Below are 10051 nucleotides of genomic sequence, written 5' to 3'. Positions count from 1 at the left end.
GTCCAACTTTCTTCCCATAGAACCCACGTTGTTGTATATAAATTGTTTGCTGATTTTATTGCTGAGTACTTTTTTCATTGTACTCATGGTGTCTTATCTAGATATTTGGTCACTTATTCATTATTATAACATACAAAAAAACTAATAAACATAATCAACTATTTCATCCACTGTTATGACTGTCTATGAGAAGGTTGAAATGAAGGTGAATATATGGTATGCAACCCTTGGAGTCTTGCTTTAGCTCTAGTGAGTCTGGAATAAGCAATTAGGAGCTTCTCAGAAATTTGGATTTTTTCTGCAGACCCTTCTTGTTCAAGACAGGTTTACATTTCCTCTCTTCTTTAGTAAAATTCCACTACTTTACACTCAAAGAATTCACAGCAGTAGCATGGTGATGTCAAACCATTCTCATTTACATTATAAATTTTTTCCTTTATATACATCATTCTTCTTATTTCTGAGGGAGTCTGAAAAGAGGTAAAATCAAAACTTTTGCGAAGCCATTATTATTGACAAGATATTCAACATTTGGTGATTTGCTTTTCAATAAATTATGAATATGCATATATAGTTTAATGAATGTTTAGATTTAGAGGATGTTGTTATTTAGCTAACTTTACTCAATTATTTCTAATACTACATATGCTGTATTAAAATCATCCCATGAAATTTAGATTACATAAAAGACATGTTTTTTTGGCTTCAGTTTACTAACATTGAGGTTTTCTGAATTTTCTTTCTTTTTAAATTTTATTTGTTCTAATTAGTTACACGTGGCAGTAGAATAAATTTTGACACAGCATCCATGAGTGGAGTATAGCTTCTTATTCTTCTGATTGTACATGATGTAGGCTCTCACTGGTCCTGTAGACACATACGCACCTAAACTATTAATGTCCAATTCATTCTGTTATCTTCTTACCCCATAAATCCTCCCCTCTCTTCGCTCCTTTTTGCCTAATACAAAGTACTTCTATTCTTCCCTAGCCCCTTATCCCTTACTGTGAATTGACATCTGCATATCACATAAAACATTTGGTTTTTGGTTTAGGGGGATTGGCTTATTTCTCTTAGTATGATATTCTCTAGGTCCATCCATTTACTGGCAAATGTCATAATTTCATTCATCTTTAAGGCTGACTAATATTCCATTATGTATATAAACCATATTTTCCTTATTCATTCATCTGTTGTAAGGCATCTAGTTTGGTTCAATAGTTTAGCTACTGTGAGTTGAGCTGGTATAAATATTGATGTGTCTGCATTAATGTAATATGCTGATTTTAAGTCCTTTGGGTATAAACAGAGGAGTAGAATAGCTGGGTCAAACGGTGGTTCCTTTTTAAGTTTTCTTAGGAATGTCCATACTGCTTTCCATAATGGTTGTACCAATTTGCAGTCCCATCAGCAATCTATGAGTGTACCTCCCGCCCCCACATCCTCGCCAACTCTTATTATCGCTTGTATTGTTGATAACTGTCATTCACTACAATGAGATGAAATTTTAGTTTTAATTTGCACTAATCTAATTGCTAGAGATATTGGACATTATCTCATATATTTGTTGATCAATTGTATTTCTTCTTCTGTGAATTGTCTACTCAGTTCCACAGCCCATTTATTGATTGGGTTATATATTTATTTTTGTATTAAGCTTTTTGGGCTCTTTATATATTCTGGAGATTAATGCTCTATCTATCTGAGGTGCCAGTGGTAAAAATTTTCCCCCATTCTGTAGGCTTTCTTTTCACTTTTTAAATTGTTACCTTTGCTGAGAAGAAGATTTTTAATTTGAAACCATCTCATTTATTGATCCTTGATTTTACTTTTTGTGCTTTAGGAGACTTTTCCAAGAATTCAGTTCTTAAGTAACCAAGGTAAAGATTTGGGCCTATTTTTTCTTATATTAGGTACAGGGTCTCTGTTCTAGTGCCTAAGTCTTTGATCCACTTTGATTTGATTTTTGTGCATGGTGAGAGATAGAGGTTTCATTTCATTTGCTACATATGGATTTCCAGTTTTCCCAGCACCATTTGTTGAAGAGGCTATCTTTTCTCCTATGAATATTTTTGGTGCTTTTGTCTAGTATGAGATAACTGTATTCATGTGGGTTTATCTCTATGTCTTTTATTCTGTATCATTGGTCTACATGTCTATTTCAGTTCCAATACTGTCATCTTTTTAACTATGGCCCTGTTGTATAGTTTACTGTCTGGTATTGTGAGTCCTTCTGCTTCACTCTTCTTGCTAAGGATTGCTTTGGCTATTCTGGGTCTCTTATTTTTCCAAATAAATTTCATGATTGCTTTTTCTAGTTCTATGAAGAATGTCATTTGGGATTTTAATAATAATTGCATTAAATCTTTATAACACTTTTGGTTGTATGGCCATTTTGACAGTATTAATTCTGCCTATCCAAGAACATGGGAGAATTTTCCATTTTCTAAGTTCTTCTTCAATTTCTTTCTTTAGTGTCCTGTAGTATTTATCGTAGAGGTCTTTCACCTCTTTTGTTAGATTGATTTCCAAGTATTTGTTTCTGAGGCTACTAAGAATGGGGTAGTTTTCCTAATTTCTCTTTCAGTGGATTTGTCATTGATATGTTGGAGTGCATTTTATTTATGCATGTTAATTTTATCTCCTGCTACTTTGCTGAATTTTTGTATGAGTTCTAGAAGTTTTCTGTTGGAATTTTGTGAATTTTCTAAGTAAGAATCATGTTATCAGCAAATAGTGATAGTTCAAGTTGTTTCCTTAGAAGAAGCTTTTTAATTTAAATCCATCCAATTTATTTATGGGCAAAGACATACATGGGCTGAAGGTGAAAGGATAGGAAAAAACATATGACTAATATGGATTGTGTAAACAAGCAGGGGTTTCCATCCTCATCTCGGATAAAGTAGACTTCAAACCAAAGTTAATCAAAAGAGACAAAGAAGGACATTTTATACTTCTTACTGGAAGTATATACCAAAAGGACATAACAATTATAAATATTTGTGCCCCAAACAATGGAGCATCTATATACATCAAACAAACCCTTCTCAATTTCAATAATCAAAAAGACCACAACACAGTAATGCTGAATGACTTTAACACACTTATCTCACTACTGGATAGATCTTCCAAACAAAAACTGAATAAAGAAACTGTAAGAACTAAATACTACAATCAATAATTTAGACTTAACAGACATGTGTAGAATATTTCATCCATCAACTAGTGAATATACTTTCTTCTTAGCAGCACATGGATCCTACTCTAAAATAGATCATATCTTATGCCATAAAACAACTCTTAGTAAATACAAAAAAGAGAGATAATACCCTGCATTCAATCAGATAATAATGGATTAAATTAGAAATCAATGATAAAGTGAAAAATAGAAGTGACTCTAAGAAATGGAGACAAAATAATACACTATTGAATGATGAATGGATAGTAGAAAAAATCAGGGATGAAATAAAAAAATTTTGAGAGGTAAATAAGAACACTGATACAACATATCAAAATCTTTGGAACACTATGAAGGCAGTACTAAGAGGAAAGTTTATTGCATTGAGAGTATTCATTAAAAGAATAAAAAATCAACAACTAAATGACCTAACACTACATTTCAAAGCCCTAGAAAAAGAAAAAATAATCAACACCAAAAGCAGAAGACAGAAAATAATTAAAATCAGAACTTAAGTCGATGAAATTGCAAGAAAAAAAAAACAATTGAAAAAATTGACAAAACAAAAAGTTGGTTCTTTGGAGAAATAAATGAAATAGATAAACTCCTGGCCATGCTAATGAAGAGAAAAACAGGGAAAACTCAAATTACTAAAATACAAGATGAAAAAGGAAATATAACAAAGGAAATGTCTGAGATACAGAAGATAATTAGACACAATTTTGAAAATTCATACTCTAATAAAATAGAAAATATAGAAGACATAAACAAATTCCTAGAGACATATGATCTACCCAAACTGAATGAGGAGGCCATACACAATGTAAACAGATCAATTGCAAGTAATGAAATATAAGATGCCATCAAAAGCCTACAAACCAAGAAAAACCCACAACCAGAAAATTTCCCATCTGAGTTCTACAGGACTTTTAAAAAAGAATTAGGGAGCTCCCCCGCTGCCGCCGCCGATGTCGTGCCTGCCGCTGGGCGGAGGGGCCGGGCCTGCGCTCTCTCCGCCTTCCTCCCCGCCTCCAGCTGCCGGCAAGACCAGTCTCCTGCTGCCTGGGACCAGGTGTCACCGTCGTTCCCGAGCACGATGCCCCCCAAAAAGGGAGGTGATGGAATTAAACCACCTCCAATCATTGGAAGATTTGGAACCTCACTGAAAATTGGTATTGTTGGATTGCCCAATGTTGGGAAATCTACCTTCTTTAATGTATTAACCAATAGTCAGGCTTCAGCAGAAAACTTCCCATTCTGCACTATCGATCCTAATGAGAGCAGAGTACCTGTGCCAGACGAAAGGTTTGACTTTCTTTGCCAGTATCACAAACCAGCAAGCAAAATTCCTGCCTTTCTAAATGTAGTAGATATTGCTGGCCTTTTGAAAGGAGCTCACAATGGGCAGGGCCTGGGAAATGCCTTTTTATCTCATATTAGTGCCTGTGATGGGATCTTTCATCTAACACGTGCTTTTGAAGATGATGATATCACACATGTTGAAGGAAGTGTAGATCCCATTCGAGATATAGAAATAATACATGAAGAGCTTCAGCTTAAAGATGAGGAAATGATTGGGCCCATTATAGATAAACTAGAAAAGGTGGCTGTGAGAGGAGGAGATAAAAAACTAAAACCTGAATATGACATAATGTGCAAAGTCAAATCCTGGGTTATGGATCAAAAGAAACCTGTTCACTTCTATCATAATTGGAATGACAAAGAGATTGAAGTGTTGAATAAACACTTATTTTTGACTTCAAAACCAATGGTCTACTTGGTTAATCTCTCTGAAAAAGACTACATTAGAAAGAAAAACAAATGGTTGATAAAAATTGAAGAGTGGGTGGACAAGTATGACCCAGGTGCCTTGGTCATTCCTTTTAGTGGGGCCTTGGAACTCAAGTTGCAAGAATTGAGTGCTGAGGAGAGACAGAAGTATCTGGAAGCGAACATGACACAAAGTGCTTTGCCAAAGATCATTAAGGCTGGGTTTGCAGCACTCCAGTTAGAATACTTTTTCACTGCAGGCCCAGATGAAGTGCGTGCATGGACCATCAGGAAAGGGACGAAGGCTCCTCAAGCTGCAGGAAAGATTCACACAGATTTTGAAAAGGGATTCATTATGGCTGAAGTAATGAAATACGAAGATTTTAAAGAGGAAGGGTCTGAAAATGCAGTCAAGGCTGCTGGAAAGTACAGACAACAAGGCAGAAATTATATTGTTGAAGATGGAGATATTATCTTCTTCAAATTTAATACACCACAGCAACCGAAAAAGAAATAAATTTTAGCTATTGCTCAGATAAACACAAATTCCAAAAGACATAGTTTTGTTTTGTTTTGTTTTGTTTTTAATTTCTGAAAACTAAAGAGATAAATAAAGTTGGGGGGATGGGAATCTTCTACAAACAAATTATTTTTATTTGTTTTAAAATTATAAAATACTGTGTACCTCCAATGAAATGCAAGTTACTAAATGTGAACAGCTTTCCTTTTCACGTGATTAAGACCCTACTCCAAATTGTAGAAGCTTTTCAGGAACCATATTACTCTCATGATACTTCATTAATCTCCATCATGTATGCCAAGCCTGACACATTTGACAGTGAGGACAATGTGGCTTGCTCCTTTTTGAATCTACAGATAATGCATGTTTTACAGTACTCCAGATGTCTACACTCAATAAAACATTTGACAAAACCAAAAAAAAAAAAGAATTAGCACCAGTATTCCATAAATTACAAAAAAGGGGAATCCTTCCAAACTTATTCTATGAGGCTAATATCACCCTGATACCAAAACCAGACAAAGACACATCAAGGAAAGAAAACTTCAGACCAATATCCCTGATGAACATAATGCAAAAATTCTCAATAAAATCCAACCCATGTCTGTCTGTTCCTTGATCTATTTGAATTGGTGCTGCTATACCTTGTCCTTGTTTTCCTAATCTTTTTTCTTTCCTAAAACCTTGTCTAGCCCTAGTAGTGGGCGCATTAGGATTGATGTTATTTGTTAACGTCAAACCTAATTGATCTAGGACATCTCGTCCCCATAAATTTATAGGAAGATGATCCAATACATAGGGCTGTATAGTTCCCTCACAACCTTCAGGATCCTTCCAATCTAATATCATTGCACTTCTATGGGGATTAGTCGCCACTCCTAGGCCTCGAAGCGTTTGAGTGGCTTGTTGTAATGGCCAATGTTTTGGCCATTCCTTACTAGATATGATGCTAAGGTCTGCACCTGTGTCCAGTAGCCCATTAAAGTCGTGTCCTTGAATATTTAGTTTTAACATTGGGCGAGAATCTAAATTTAAAGACAACATAGCCCAATCTACACCTGTGGAGCCTAATCCCCTGGAACCTCTTTTTACACTATGACTAGGAAATTTATTATGTAGGCTGGGTATTATTAACAACTGTGCTATTCTATCTCCAGGTGAAATTACTGATATACCTCTTGGAGAACTAGCTATAATTTTTATTTCACCTACATAATCGGGATCAATTATCCCAGGACTTATCATAAGTCCTTTTAATGTAGATGAACTACGTCCCAATAATAAGCCTACTGTCCCTTGGGGAAGAGGTCCTTTTATTCCTGTGGGAATGATTTGAACTCCCATCTCTGGAGTTAGTACTGCTCTGGCAGAGGCGCAGATGTCCAACCCTGCGCTCCCTCGGGTTTGTCTGATGAGGGATTTAATGGACAATGTGTCCTGGGCACTACTCTGATGGTGTTGCTGGGTTCCTCCACTGCCCCGTATATTTGTGGTTGTGGGCCCCGGAGCATTGGGCCCGGCTGTCCGTTTTTTGGCAATGGAGCCTGATGCCTTTCTCCACGATATCGTGGGTAAATACCTGGTCCTTGTCCATTTTTCGATAAGGGAGTACCCTCTATGGTAGTTTGAGAATGGCATTCATTAGCCCAATGTCTCCCTCTACGGCATCGTGGGCAAATACCCGGTATTCTATTTCTTTGATACCTAGTTTTGTTAAATCCTCCTCCTATGGGGCAACTCCTTTTAAAATGTCCTGTTTGTTCACAATCATAGCATGTTTTTGGCCTGGCATCTAAAGCCTGTTGTACTGCAGCTGCCAAGACTTGCCCTTGTTCATTAATATCTCTACATAATTTAATATATGTGTTTAAATCTTCATGTCTCCATGGTCTAATAACCTCTCTGCAGCAACGATTTGCTTGGTCATAAGCCAGTTGTTTTATTAATGGCATTGCTTGTTCCGTATCCCCAAATATTTTGGCAGCCGTTTGAATTAGCCTATCAACAAAGTCAGCGTAAGGTTCATTAGCTCTCTGTATTACCTTAGATAGCTGACCTTGTAAATCTCCATGTCCTTGTAAAGTCTTCCATGCCCTAACTGCGTCTGCAGCAATCTGTGCATATATAGCAGGATCATATTCAATTTGTTGCCGCTGACCCTCATAAGGTCCTTTTCCTAGCAACATTTCTAAATTTCTTTGAGGGTAACCGGCTGCTGCATTTCTCCTAGCTGTCTCTGCACAAAATTCCTCATTGGCAACCTTCCATAACAAATATTGTCCTCCATTTAGCACAGATTTACACATGCTAGCCCAATCTGCTGGCGTCATGTCCAAGTTAGTAATGGACTCGACCATGCTCACCGTGAAGGGAGCTTGGGGACCATAGGTTGTTACAGCCTCCTTTAACTGCTTCACTGTTTTAAAATCTAAAGCACGGTGAATTCGCTGCCCTCCTACCTGTTCAAGTACAGGGCATGCTAATCTTTGAGGTCCTGTCTCAGGATCCCATTTATCAACTATGGGGTTTGAGGGCCACTCAGCTGTCTCTATCGGTGGGGCTGTTGGTTGAATTACACCCTCTTGTGATAAAACGGAGTTAGTAACAGCCTCCTGTTGTGGCCTTTTTCCTAACAACCCCTTTTCCTTTAAATTTTCTTCCTCTGTCTGACTAGCTCGAGAGACCTTCTCTTTTGCTTGATCTAAAATGTCTTTCTCCATGTTCTGAACTTCTAACAATTTACTTAACATCTTTTCAGTTTGTTTTAATCTACTATAAAGATAACACAACCCAATAAGATAACACAAAACAAAACTGAAATTGAATGAAGCAAAAACGGAATAAAAAATCGTTGTATCAATTTTCTCTTCCTCAGGGCCGACAAACTTCAAGCCTTTAGTCAACCATTTTTTCCAGTTTGCCTGAGAAATTTCTAGGGATAGGCAGCTTGAAACAAAAACAAAATAAATCAAAAGGAGAACACATTGTTTTTTGAAATGGTCACCCATTCTCTTGCCTTTCCTCAGGGGCGAGCAATTTCACTTACCTCCAAGTTTCAGACGTTCCGCGTACGAGCCACCAAATGCCGCAGTCTCTGGCTGGGCACAAATCACGAGTCTCCACACAGCTTGTAGATTCAAACAGCAGCAAATTGCTTATTAAAATGATAGTGCACCACAATCAAGTGGGTTTTATTCCAGGAATGCAGGGTTGATTCAACATATGGAAATCAATAAACATAATTCATCATATTATTTTACTTAAAATGAAAAATCATATGATCATCTCAATAGATGCAAAAAAAGCATTTAACAAAATACAGCACAACTTCATGTTCAAAACACTAGAAAAACTAAGGATAGTAGAAATGCACCTCAATATTATAAAAGCTATATATACTAAACCCAAGGCCAGAATCATTCTAAACAGAGAAAAATTGAAAGCATTCACTCTAAAAACTGGAGAAGACAAGGATATTCTCTTTCACCACTTCTATTAAACATCATCCTTGAAACTCTAGCAAGAACAACTAGAGAGAAGAAAGAAATTAAGGAAGTACAAATAGATAAGAACTCAAATAATCACTGTTTGCTGATGACATGATTCCATATCTTGAAGATCCAAAAAATTCCACTAGAAAACTTCTAGAACTAATAAATGAATACAGTAAAGTAGCAGGATATAAAATCAACTACCTATAAATCAAATGTATTCCTATATATCAGTGATAAATCCACTGAAAGAGAAATTTGGAAAAATATCCTATTCACAATAGCCTCAAATAAAATAAAATACCTGGGAATCAATCTAATAAAAGAGGTGAAAGACGTCTACAATGAAAACTACAAGAAACTAAAGAAAGAAATTGAAGACAACTGCAGAAGATGGAAAGACCTCCCATGCTCCTGAATAGGCAGAATTAATATTGTTGTAATGGTCATACTACCAAAAGCATTATACAGATTTAATACAATTCCTATTAAAATCCCAATTCTTCATAGAAATGAAAAAAGCATTTATCAAAATTATTTTAAAAAAATAAGAGGACCAGAATAGCCTTAGCAAAAGAAATGAAGCAGGAAGTATCATAATATCAGACTTTAAACTATACTACAGAGCTATACTAACAAAATGGCATGGTATTGGCACAAAAATAGACTTGTGGAACAATGTTACAGAATAGAGACAAACACACATAAATATGGTTGTCTCATACTAAACAAAGGTGCCAAAAACATTCACTGGAGAAGAGATAGCCTATTCAACAAATTGTGCTGGGAAAACTGGAAATTCATATGTAGCAAAATGAAATTAAACCTCTATCTCTCATCCTGCACAAAAATCAACTCAAAGTGGATCAAAGACTTAGGCACTAGAACAGAGACCTTGCACTTAAGAGAAGAAAATGAGCCCTAATCTTTACCATGTAGGCCTAGGATCTGACTTCCTTAACAAAACCACTGAAGAACAAGAAGTAAAATAAAGTATCAATAAATTGGATGAATTTAAATTAAAAAAAGCTTCTTCTAAGGAAAGTAAACAATCAACAATTTGAGAAGAGAGCCTACAGTTTGGAAGAAAAT

General features: G+C 36.0%; 1 pseudogene; it reads left to right on the top strand.

Annotated features, from left to right (window-relative positions):
- Positions 1–4195: 4195 nt before the first annotated feature.
- Positions 4196–5886, top strand: LOC143408341 (obg-like ATPase 1 pseudogene; annotated as a pseudogene).
- The last annotated feature ends 4165 nt before the right edge of the window (positions 5887–10051 follow it).

Source organism: Callospermophilus lateralis, chromosome 10, assembly GCF_048772815.1.
Source record: "Callospermophilus lateralis isolate mCalLat2 chromosome 10, mCalLat2.hap1, whole genome shotgun sequence".
NCBI lineage: Eukaryota > Metazoa > Chordata > Mammalia > Rodentia > Sciuridae > Callospermophilus > Callospermophilus lateralis.
Note: the sequence above shows the minus strand (reverse complement) of the source record. Positions and strands in the feature narration are given on the sequence as shown.